The sequence below is a fragment of the Saimiri boliviensis genome, chromosome 16, assembly GCF_048565385.1.
Source record: "Saimiri boliviensis isolate mSaiBol1 chromosome 16, mSaiBol1.pri, whole genome shotgun sequence".
In the NCBI taxonomy this organism is placed as follows: domain Eukaryota; kingdom Metazoa; phylum Chordata; class Mammalia; order Primates; family Cebidae; genus Saimiri; species Saimiri boliviensis.
Genome location: NC_133464.1, coordinates 76,012,311 through 76,024,302, shown reverse-complemented (window position 1 = coordinate 76,024,302; position 11,992 = coordinate 76,012,311). Strand labels below are relative to the sequence as shown.

At 44.5% G+C, this 11,992-nt stretch overlaps 1 pseudogene; it reads right to left on the bottom strand.

Moving 5' to 3' along the window:
• Positions 1-8,964: 8,964 nt before the first annotated feature.
• Positions 8,965-9,083, bottom strand: LOC120365782 (5S ribosomal RNA; annotated as a pseudogene).
• Positions 9,084-11,992: the final 2,909 nt, after the last annotated feature.

The following is an 11,992-nucleotide window of genomic DNA, read 5'->3' as shown; positions in this document are numbered from 1 at the left end:
CTCTATGCTGTCCATTCTCGTCAGCAGTTCGTCCAATCTTTTTTCAAGGTTCCTATTTTCTTTGCGATGGGTTAGAACATGTTCTTTTAGCTCATTGTAGTTTCTTACTACCCACCTTCTGAAGTCTGATTCTGTCATTTCATCACCCTCCTTCTCCATCCGGTCTGGTTCCCTTGCTGGTGAGGAGTTGTGATCCCTTTTAGGAGGAGAGGTGTTCTGGTTTCGGGAGTTTTCATCCTTTTTGCGCTGGTTTCTTCCCATTTTTGTGGGTTTATCCACCTGTTGTCTGTCTCTGTCCCAGGGAGTTGGAGCTTTATGAGTTTCCCTTGCACTACTGCCTTTTTTGATTTTTCTTTCAGGTCGGACCCGCCCAGCTAGCAGCAGGCCTAGACACTGCCTGCCTGCAGGGGCTTTGCTGAGCTGCTGTGGGCTCCGCCCAGCTGCCCTGAGCTCTTCCCTGTAGTCCTTTTTATAAGGGCATAGTTAGAACTGTCTTGGCAATGGTGGCCCCGCCTCTGTTATGGTGGACTCTCTCTGTTGTGGCAGGTTGCCTCGGCAACGGCAGCCTGCCTCCGTAGTGGTGGAGAGTCTCAGTAATGGCGGAAACCTCTCCCCCACGGAGCCGGACCATCCAGGTTCAGCTGTGCTTGGTTTGAAGGGCTCAACCCAGCGGGTTTCCAATTACTGTTTTTGTTTTCGTTGTTGTTGGGGGTGGAGGGGTGGGACCAACCGAGCCTGATCACCTGGCTCCCTGACTCAGAGTCTTTTCTTTTAAGTTGAACGACCCCGCGTTCTGGTCGCTTGTTGAAAAGGCGCCGGGATCTCCCGTGCTGCGACTCACGGAGTCGGCTCGAACTGCGGCGCCGGCTCGTGGCGGACTTTTTGCCTAGGAATCTCCTGGCCTGACTCGCTATTTCAGATGAATGGGCAGCTCTGCCGTCTCAGGGCTCTGCTCGCCAGCTAAGAGGGCTCCCAGACCATTGGCTTTTGTATGGAGAACGGCAGCAACAGGGCGTGGTCACAGCAGCTGCGCGGGCGGAATCAGCCCCGCGGGGGCCAAAACAGCCGCACCGGCTGGGACTGCGACGCTGGCGACCCCTCTGCCTGAGTATCTCCTGGTCTGTGGGCAATAAGAGTTCGTCTGGAAATGCGGCGTCCACTCACCCTCTGCACTTTCACTGGGAGCTGAAGTCCTGAGCTGTTCTTAGGCGGCCATCTTCCCAGCATTTCCCCGTTTCTATGGTTTTAAGCCACTCAGATTGTGGTAATTTTCTAAAGCAGCCCCAGGAGAGGACTCCATGTTGCTCTTGTCTGGTTTTGCACTAGTAAATGATTAAGCAGCTTCTTTTCCCCACCAGTCTTCCCAGTCCTGGCACCTGGGCAGTAGGTGCTCCAGCCTCCGAGCTTTTACAGACTGAGAGGGTGAGGTAAGCAGCTTTGCAGTAGTCCTCCCAAAGGTCCTCAATCCAAACACCCATTCCCTGAGGGCTCTGCCTCCTCATGATGGCCAAGTTATCTTTGTTGGGCTCATATAAGATCAGGTAAGAGCTCAAGGAGAGGCAAAGAAGAAATCTGTTTCTTAGGTTTCTAGAAGTCAGGGCCAAGAAGGAAGGCTCAAATGGGAATTCTCTCTTCCAGCTTTGCTCTCTGAGGTCCTGAGGAGGTGGTTAGTGAAATGGTCAGGGAAGCCATAATAAATGTCCTCTCTCTATAGGCTCTGTCATTCTCATGGCTCAGCTCTCCTCTCCTGTTCTCTAACATCCCCACCCCTCTCCCAGCTACCACAACTCCCCAAATGTAGAATTAGTTCACTCCTATGAACTAATGTCAATAGCTTCTAGGAGGATGAGTAGCAGCAGTAATGCCAATAGCTAATATTTATTATGAAGTACTTATTGTGTGTCATGCCATCTGTTTAAAGATTTACAAACAGCAACCCCATTTATCCTCACCAGCACTTCTATGAGATAGGTAATATTATCATACCAAGAGGAAACCAAGACCCAGAGAGGTCTCATAACTTGCCCAAGATCACAGAGCTAGCAAGTGGCAGAGGAAGAATTTGAACCTGGCTAGTCAGACTACAAAGCCCCTGTAACCTAATGACTACTGAATATTACAATTCAACAGACCTTCCATTGTGTCCATAAAAATTTCTAAGATATGACTATTTTTAATTTACAAAATGTCAATTTCGTATGGTTTAAACTAACCCATACCAAGCATCCTGAGCTGAATTCTGTACATAACAAGCACAAGATGGCTGGGATCATGTAATTCATGATCATCTTTTTCTTAGCCTAGCACCTTCACACATGTAGGTATCCTACAATGAGCATTGATTGTGGAGTAAGACAAACTTTGATCAGATCTGGGCTCTGTTACTTACTGACCATGTGCTTTTATGTACAAGCTATTTCTCTTCTTTGAACTTCCGTTGAACTTCCTCTCTCTTATCTGTAAAATGCGGGATATTACTTTTGATATCCCAAAGTAGCTGAAAGGATAAAATGAAATAATGTATTGAAAAGTGCCTGGAACACAATAAATATTATTGATAGAAAAGGGAAACATGCTGCACCCAACGTCCAGTAATTTACAGTCAAGAGGAGGAAACAGAGCTATTTGTAAATAATTATTCCACAATGCACAGCTGGCCCACCAGAAATTAAATTTGGGTTCTTCTCTCACTTGAGAGAAGTTGCCAGTTGCTTCTGGGGTGTATGCCAGTGGACAAATACATGGAAGCAGACCTCCCGGAAGAACTGATGGAGGTGCTACTGGAGGGTGAGCAGTCCCTTCATCCCAAGAGAAGTGTGTAACATAAGCCCTTGTTTCCTGAGTGGCAGAGGCAAAGCCACCTGAGCTAAGGAGTCCAGGGTTTCCTGGGAGGGAAAACAGTGATATTCCACTCAGAGACATTGGTAAACTGAGGGTAGCCCTGCAATTCAATGGACACATATCAAGAAAGGCAGGATCAGTGGGCTAGAGAGGAATAAGGATAACAGTCTGGTGGGCCCAAAACGTTTTTATTTAAATTATGTTATAATACTATATAAATAAAAATTGCTACAGGGAAGATTTGTCCTCAAAATTATCCTCAGAAAAGCATCACAAAATTTCATGTATTTCGGGGCATATACTCAATTATATCGTTTTGAACAACAACCATTTCTCTTCTTTGTTGAAAAGCACATTGGCCTGATATAACCTCCTTCAATTCTAGTTTTAGGCACAAATGAGTCATCTGATGGAATGAGACCTGAAGAGAGATTAAATAAATTTTACCAATTGATCCTAGGAGGAATGGCTTCAAAATAGCATATCTTCAGTATTGTTTCAAGTATGCCCTTTAAAGATCACTTACAGACCTGGCACAGTGGCTTATGCCTATAATTTCAGCACTTTGGGAGACCGAGGCAGGCAAATCACTTGAGGCCAGGAGTTCGAGACCAGCATGGCCAACATGGAAAAACTCCATCTCTATCAAAAATACAAAAATTAGTTAAGCTTGGTGATGCACACCTGTAGTCCCAGCTATTTGGGAGGCTGGGGCAGGGGAATTGCTTGAACCTGGGAGGCGGAGGTTGCAGTGAGCCCAGATCACACCATTGCACTCCAGCCTGGGTAACAGAGTAGGACTCTGTCTCAGAAAAAATAAAAAAGAAAATAACATCACTTAGTAGAGTGATATAGGATGTGGTTCCATTGTGAAGATCAAGAACATCAAGGTTATGCATTGTGTTACTCTATTATCAAAACTATGCATTGTGTTACTCTGTTTTCATGGTTGCTGTAACAAATTATTCCAAATGCAATGGCTTAAAACAACTCTGACTTATTATTCCCCAGTTATGGAGATTCGAAGTCCAAAAAGTGTGTCAGTGGGCTAAAATTAGGGTGTCCTGAGAGCTGCGTTCCCTCTGGAGATTCTATGGAAGAATTCGTTTTCTTGTCTGTCTTTTCAAGCTCCTAGAGGCTGCACGCTTGGCTCATGGCTGTCTCTTCCATCTTCAGAGTAGGTTGGGTCACTCTTGTATCACATTCCGGTGACCTGCCCTTCTGCAGTCTCTTCCACATTTAAGAACCCCTGTGATTGCATTAGATGTAACTGGATGATCCAGGATAATCTCCATTCTTTAGGGTCAGCTGATTAGCAGTCGTAATTCCATCTGCTACCTTAATTCCCCTATGCTATGCAACCTAACATATTCACAGGTTCTGGGGGTTAGGACATCCTTGGGGGGCCGATTATTTTTCCTATCACATGCACCTATAAGATTAAAAAAACAAAAATGAAAGCACCTCTCCTAAAGTAAGGTGAATGGCTACTTGAGGCCTGAGATAAATCCACCCCCTGACAGTGCCACATGTCAAGCAACACATATTACCAGGAAGTTAATCTACTCGGAAAATTCTTAGATGACTCATAAGCCGTTTGTTAGAAACTGACCCTAATGATCAAGAAATTGAAAAGTTTAGATAAAGTTGTTGCACAAATGAGAGATGAGAAAAAGTAATATTTTAAAAAGTATAAGTAGTTCATTAAATATGTTAAGCAGATATTTGACTATTTTTGCTACACCCCTAAGGGTTATGTATTTGAGTTAGCCAAAACACTTACTTTTTAGGTGTTTTTATTTAAAAGCAGGATCTTCTGATATTGGGATCACCTTATATTTGAGCATATGATACACATGTCTTTATTATAAAATTAATATATGATCTAAATAAAAATTCAAATGATCAGGAGGGTAGATGACAAAAAATAAAGCTTTCTATTTGTCTTCTGACCCTATCCACCATTCTATCCTCTGGAAGTAACCACGGTTAACAGTTTCTTATACATCCTTCCAGAAATATTCTCACCTTATAGGCCTAAATAATCTGACTTTTGTTTATGTCTCTTAACACTCTTCTCCTATTTCTATGCTCTAGGCACACTGCCTGGTTTTGTTCTAAAACATCTGAATAATTGCTGAAGTCCTCAGGGCCTTTACACTTTCTGCTTCTCTTCCTGGCTGGAACGTTTTACCCCAAAATCTTTGCATGCTCAGCTCCTCCTTGTCTTTTAGGGATCAGCTCAAAATCTCTTATTCAGTGGGACTTTTCCTATGTCTGTGTACTTTCTATCATATAATTCTGTTTGTATTAGTCAGTTCAGGCTGCTGTAACAAAATACTCAAGAGGAACTTGTTTTCTCACAGTTCTGGAGGCTGGGAAGTCCAAGGTCAAGGTGCCAGCCAATTTGGATCCCTGGTGAAGGTTCTTGTCCTGGCTTGTAGATGGCTGCCTTCTTGCTGTGTCCTCAAATGCCAGCAAGAATGGGCAAGCTGTTTTGTGTCTATTCTTATAAGGGCACTAATCACATCACAAGGACCCTCATCAAACCCCTATTGCCTCCCAAAGGCCCCACCTCCAAATATCATCACAGTGGGAGTTAGGGCTTTAATCTAGAATCTTGGGGGGACACAGTTCAGTCCATAGCACTGTTCTAGTCCTCATAAACTTATTACTAGTTGAAATTAGCGTCTATTTAATTGCTTGTTAATGACACACATCCTACTATTAGAACATAAACCCCGTCAGAGAAGACCTTGTCTGTCTTTCTCAACAGCCCCTGTCTTTGAGCTTCCGTGAGCTGTCCCTGAAGGGCACCAGTCCTTGAAACAAACTAGTGATTGATTTTACTGACCTATTTGCCAAAAAGACGATCTCACAATGTCTTGACTATTTATAGACTTTGATGTGCTTTCTCCATAACAGAGCAGAAGGAATTATACCAGGATTGATTAGGTGTGGAGAGTGCCCAGTGCTGGACACATTCAAGCACCAGCAGTGCTCTTCAGAGCTGCGTTGTTCAACTTTACAAAGCGAAGAGATTTGTGTGGCTCATGCCTCAAGGCACTGCTCATCTGGTCAATCATGTGAAAAATGAATGTTGAGGACCTTTCCCTGGCTGCAAGTCCACATGTTGATGATTAAACAAAGGCTCAGAGAGGATGAGGGTGAGTGACCAGCTTGAGGTCTCACCTTTAGGGACAGAAGGAATTGGGGTTTGAATCCAGGTCCCCTGGACTAAAGAGCATCCTCATGGCAGCCCCACTGCCTCTTCTCGTTTTAGTTGAACAGCTGTCTAAAGCCAGCCTCTGCTCAGATGGAGGCTCAGGTAGTTTGGCGTCAGAGGCCATCCTTTGCCATCAAAGGGCAATGGAACAGAAAAAAGTTCCAAATGTGTTCCCTGGGGTGGTATGTCTACTTATCCCCTGCATGACTTGGCGGAGGCAGCCTGTGTTTGGGGCTGAGAAGACCTTATTCCCTTTAGTAGTTGTGAACATGAGGTTTTGGCAAGAAAAACTGAACCAAGGAAGGAGGAGAGGAGTGACTAGAACCAGGATCATCAATCCAGCTGGTTCGTAGGGATCATCAGAGATCCACCTTCACTCTGAAGGTCTGCCTCAGTCAATTTCCACCATTTCTGTTGAAAACACAGACACACTACTAACATATTCATTGGTGAATACACTTTTCAAAATTGGCAAGTAAGCAAACGGCGAGCAGACTGCATTCAGTATCAATTTGTTTTTCGGTGAGTAAAGCCTACAAAGCAAGCAAAAGATGACTTCCCCATGACCGCTCTTCTCACTTGAAATGGACACTGAGAAAGGAATGAATCCAAGGCTTGGGTCATGCCTTGGTGCTTTGGGATGGCAGCACAGCCAAAGTGCCTTCAGATAAACAGAGACTGTGTCTGAAAAGCCTCCGTGGCCATTTGCAGTCAGGCACAGTCATGTAAGATTCCTAAGGCCTCTGGCAGGCTCCATGGTGGGGACACCAGCAGGACTGGCTCAGGCCCGAGTCTGGGAAAAGCCAGGCACTGAGGTCACACTCCTCCTACTGACTGTCCCTACACATGTGGGGAGGCAGAGCTTTACTGCTGGGTGAGAACTCTGCTCCTGGCTGCAGGGGCCATGGAGCACCCCACTTAGTGCTGACGGCACCCCACATCCCACATCCACTCGCTTTCCACCAAGGACTTCCATGGCCACCCCACTGTGAACAGAGATATAAGAAAAGAATGGTGATAGAGGTGGTGGGGATGAGTAGAGAAGGAAACGAAAGGGAAACACAGTGAGTGCAGTTGGGGAGGGAGATTGGGAGTGAATGCAAAACCGTGGAGCACACTGCGTCGGTTGCTTAGTGAGCCAGATTGCATCGTTGGTACCATGTCGTCACTTTTCTTTTTTTTTTTTTTCTTTGAGAGATGGAGTCTCACTGTGTCACCCAGCCTGGAATGTAGTGGTGATCATAGCTCACTGCAACCTCTAATTCCTGGGCTCAGGTGATCCTCCCACTTCAGCCTCCTGAGTAGCCTGGACTATGAGCACACACCACCATGCCCAGCTGATTTTTCTACTTTTTATAGAGACAGGGTTTTACCAGGCTAGTCTTAAACTTCTGGGCTCAAGAAATCCTTCCGCCTTGGCCTCCCAAAGTGCTGGGATTACAGGCATGAGCCACTACGGAGGGCTACAGCCTTGCTTTTCCGTGGACCCACACTCTGTGACTTTGCAGCTCCTGCCACTAGTAGGTCTCTCCAGCCCTGACTTTGGGTTTGGCCATCAACTAGCTTTGGCTGCTAGAATGAGACAGCCTGTGATGGTGTCCTGGTCATGAGTATAGACCGTAGGAGGCCCTGCATGATCCTGCTTGCATTCCTGTGTCTGGGCCGTTGCCATGAGAAGAATATCCTCAGTAGCCTGCTGGACCAGAAGGAGGAGGGACGTGTGGAGCAGAGCCTAGCTCTGTGTGGAAGTCCTGGTGATCTATAGTTCTCTGAACAAATTCAGCTGAGAGCAGCAGAACCACTCAACTGAGCTCAGCCAGATCAGCTGATCTCCATGTCCCAGAGAAATAATAAATGGGTACTGTTTTAAACCACTGAGTTTCGGAAGAGGTTTGTTGCGCATTGATAGTGTGAGAGTTGCAGATATAGGATGAAATCACTATTGTCAGATCCAGGCCAAATAGGGCCGGGATGGCCAGAAGGAGAGGAGACTCATGCTTACGAGTCTGGGATAAGAACTATTTCCAGGGACTTTCTAAAAACCTTTGGAGTTCTTCATGCATCTCCTGCTTTGACAAGGTTTATTACCAGACATTCTTTAGAACTGTGGTAATTCACATAACATGTTCTTGAAAGAACACTAGCCCAGCAATGACATCTCCACCAATGAATTGACAAGAACTCTGGCTTCAAACCTCTGGAACCAATGAACTCTGTTTCTAAGCAGCTTGTGTAAATCTGTCTTTTGCTAATAAAAGTCCCCTTACCCTTCCCTCACTCAATGCAGTGGTGGCTTGCCATTTCATGCATTCCAGATTATACTCTTTATTTCTATTCCTGACTTAATCCAACATATTTAGAGATAATTTTCTCTGGTGTCTTTTTTGTAGGTTGACAATAGTTAACTGATATACTTGCTTAACAGCCACACACCTTTCTTCCTTGTGACATAATCCTGTTTTTCTTGATGATGGCAACATTACCATTTGCCAGATAATTTCTTTCTTAGCCTTTCTTGCAGCTAGGGATGACCCCAGGATCTAGTTTTGGCCAAGGAGACATAAAAGGAAATCTTACTTCTGGAAAAGATTTTCCTCCCTATCCAAAAGCAAAGCCCCTTTCTGCCCATCCCTTTCTTTTCTGCTTGGGCACTGGTGTGACCATATAATGCTTGGACCTGTGGAAGCCCTTCAGTCACCATGAGGTCACAGGTTTGAGGATGAAGGATTTGCACACTGTGGGTGCCCAGACAGAAGGATGAGAAAAGCTTGGGTTCTTGATCACATCGTTGAGCAGCAGACAATCCCTGGGACCACTACGTCTAGCCTTTCACCTAGTAAACAGGAATTACTTTTATGGTTTTATTTATTTATTTTTATTTAAAAATATTTTTAAAAAGCATACAGCACCCAGTATTCTCAGGCTGTCTCCCATCCAAGTACTAACCAGCTCTGACCCTGTTTAGCTTCTGAGATCAGATGAGATCTGGCACATTCAGGGTGGTATGGCTGTAGACATCTTTATGGTTTTAACCACTGTCTGTCAGATTTTCTGTTGTGGCAGAAAAATGAATTCTTGAGTGGCAAGGGACATGATGAAGGTGGAGGAAGGAAGCGTGGGTGATAAGTTAGGATGCATGTCATAGTGCAGTGCAAAGAACATTGTACTGAGAATTAGGAGACCTTTTCCTAATTAGTAGTGTAACCCTGAATAATTTACACAACTCTCTTGGCTGCGATGTCCTCCTCTGAGAGAAGAATGCATGTACCTAGATGATCTAAAGGTTTTTACAACTCTAACACTGATTTTGAACCTACAGCCAGGGCTCCAGGTGCCACAGCTGGGCAAATACTCACAGAGGATTTTGGAGAACCATTAATTATGTTCCAGGAAAAGATTGAGAATAGTGGTTTTATAGCAAATGCTTAGCTCTGGGCTTGCAAATAATGAGTTTCTTTTTCGTTTCTGAGTTTGTGTCTCATGTGTGTGTTACCTGCCCTAGGGTACTTCCATGAGAGTGCTCATTAGATGCCTCATTTACAAAAAACAATTTGCATGCATGGGGCAAATGCTTCCTCTTCAGTAGCAGGTGTTGTGGGATGGAGAGAAACATGCTAGCTAATGCCTTGTCATCCAAATTCACAGAAATTTCTGGTATCCTGGGCAGGTTTAACACCATTCTAGGGAGAGAACGAAGGGAACACATCTGAATAAATTAGTCTGTTTAGTTTTTGGTTCTGCAGAATAGAGCCTTGGCAGGATCCCAGGGAAGCATCAGCAGGGGGAAAAAATCACGTTATTTTCTGTTCTAGCCAACAGCATTTTTCTGCCCAGTCTGTGCAAAATGAACTTGCTTAGCTTTGCAGCCTTCTCCAGCTGCTGCTGCTACTCTCTGGCCTTCTGGTCACACACGATCCTGGCTCATTTAGGTTTCTTTAATGCTATCATTTTTCTCCCATACCATTTTTTCTTTGATTTCTGTTTGCCCTTCATGACAATAATATTCATTCAGCTCTGTCTTTTTCTTCCCTTTCCTCCTACCTTCTGTTCTGTCTTCTTTATCACCCTCCCCTTTCTCCGTAATCTGCTACATTTTGCAAGCATTCTTTGACATTTGCACGTCCATGTTCCTAAAATCTACCAAGAATTCTGGGGACATGATTGCTCTCGAGTATCACAATTTTCTGATGTAATCATACAAAAGTATTTTTACCAACTACTATTTGCTGCTCAAAGAGAAGTTCAAAGCTAGGATTTTGTTATAGTTTTAAACTCTGTAAGCATGTTGGATAAAGTGGAATTTGGAAGAAGGGCAAATTCTAGAGCAGAACCAGGGCAGGGCAGTGGAGACTCCCTGAACATGTGAACTGCATTCATTCAAGGACACATTTTACATGTATCAAAGATGACTGCGAAATTCTAGAACACTGAGCTTAAGACCACAAAGGGAGACAAATCACTAAATGCACACCCTTGTCATAGATGGAGTTGTTTGTTTGTTTGTTTGTTTTGAGACAAAGTTTTACTCTTGTTGCTCAGGCTGCAATCTCTGCTTCCTGGGTTCAAGCAGTTTTCTTACCTCAGCCTCCTGAGCAGCTGGGATTACAGGCATGCACCACCACACCTGGATATTTTTGTATTTTTAGCAGAGACTGGGTTTCACCATGTTGGCCAGGCTGGTCCCGAACTCCTGACCTCAGGTGGATCTACCTGCCTCAGCTTCCCAAAGCGTTGGGATTACAGGCATGAGCCACTGCACCCGGCCCTAGATGGAGCTTTCATAGAGGAGGAGCAGATGGAGCTGTCAAAGCAAAAATTGCCCACTTTCAGCCACATTTGCTCTCGGTGGTATCAAAATCAATGTTGTGTCTCCTAACCAATTCTAAGCACTGAAGTGGACCCAAACATCAACCCCCTACTGGGCCCAACCAAAGACTCTTTCTCGACCAATGAATGACTGGATTTGTTTGAGCCAATCAGGTTCAGGCCTTTGGGTTCACTGGGGCTGCGTGCAATGCCGGTGTTCAAGCCTTAATTGCTGTGAGTCTTCACTTCCTAGATTGAAAATTCCCTAACTTTCTCCCTCTCTGCTAACTATTCAGTGAATTTCTTTATTAGAGTGTGCTTCCTTGCCTGGAAAGTTAATAAACTTGGTTTTGTGGATTTTATTTATTTTATACCTCTGGTGGCCTATGTTTTATTATTTTTTCAGAATGCAGGCTGTCAGGAGCCAGCTATCACTTAACATCTGGCAGCAACACATAAAAAATTCTGAACATTAAGAACAACTGAAAGAAACTCCCAAACCAAACCAAACCAAACAAAAAATATAAACCACAACAGCAGCAGCAACAACATAATAACAGCAAATCTCACTCGTCAGACTGCCTTGCTTAGAAATGTTACCCAAAATAACTTCCTGACTCATGTCATTTAAACTTGGAGTTGGTTTCAACTGGACTAAGCCAATTTCAATAGTGGTCTAGATTTGAATACTGCTGCTAGGTGTTTATGTGACCCCTTGTTTGGTTTAGCATTCAAAGTTTAGTAGACTAATAAAGAACCAAGGCCATAGGGCTGGGCCCAGTGTCTCATGCCTGTAATCCCAGCACTCTGGGAGGCGGAGGAGGGGGGATCACCTGAGGTCAAGAGTTAATGACCAGCCTACTCAACATGTGTTTTGTAAAAATACAAAAGATTAGCCAGGCATGGTGGTGGGTGCCTGTAATCCCAGCTATTCAGGAGGCTGAGGCAGAGAAGTGCTTGAACCTGAGAGGTGGGGAGGTTGCAGTGAGCCGAGATCGTGCCATTGCACTCCAGCCTGGGTGACGAGCAAAACTCCATCTCAAAAACCAAAAACAAACAAAAACCAAAACCAAGAACAAGGTTGTAAGGTTAACAAAAATCACTTGTTCATTAGTTTTC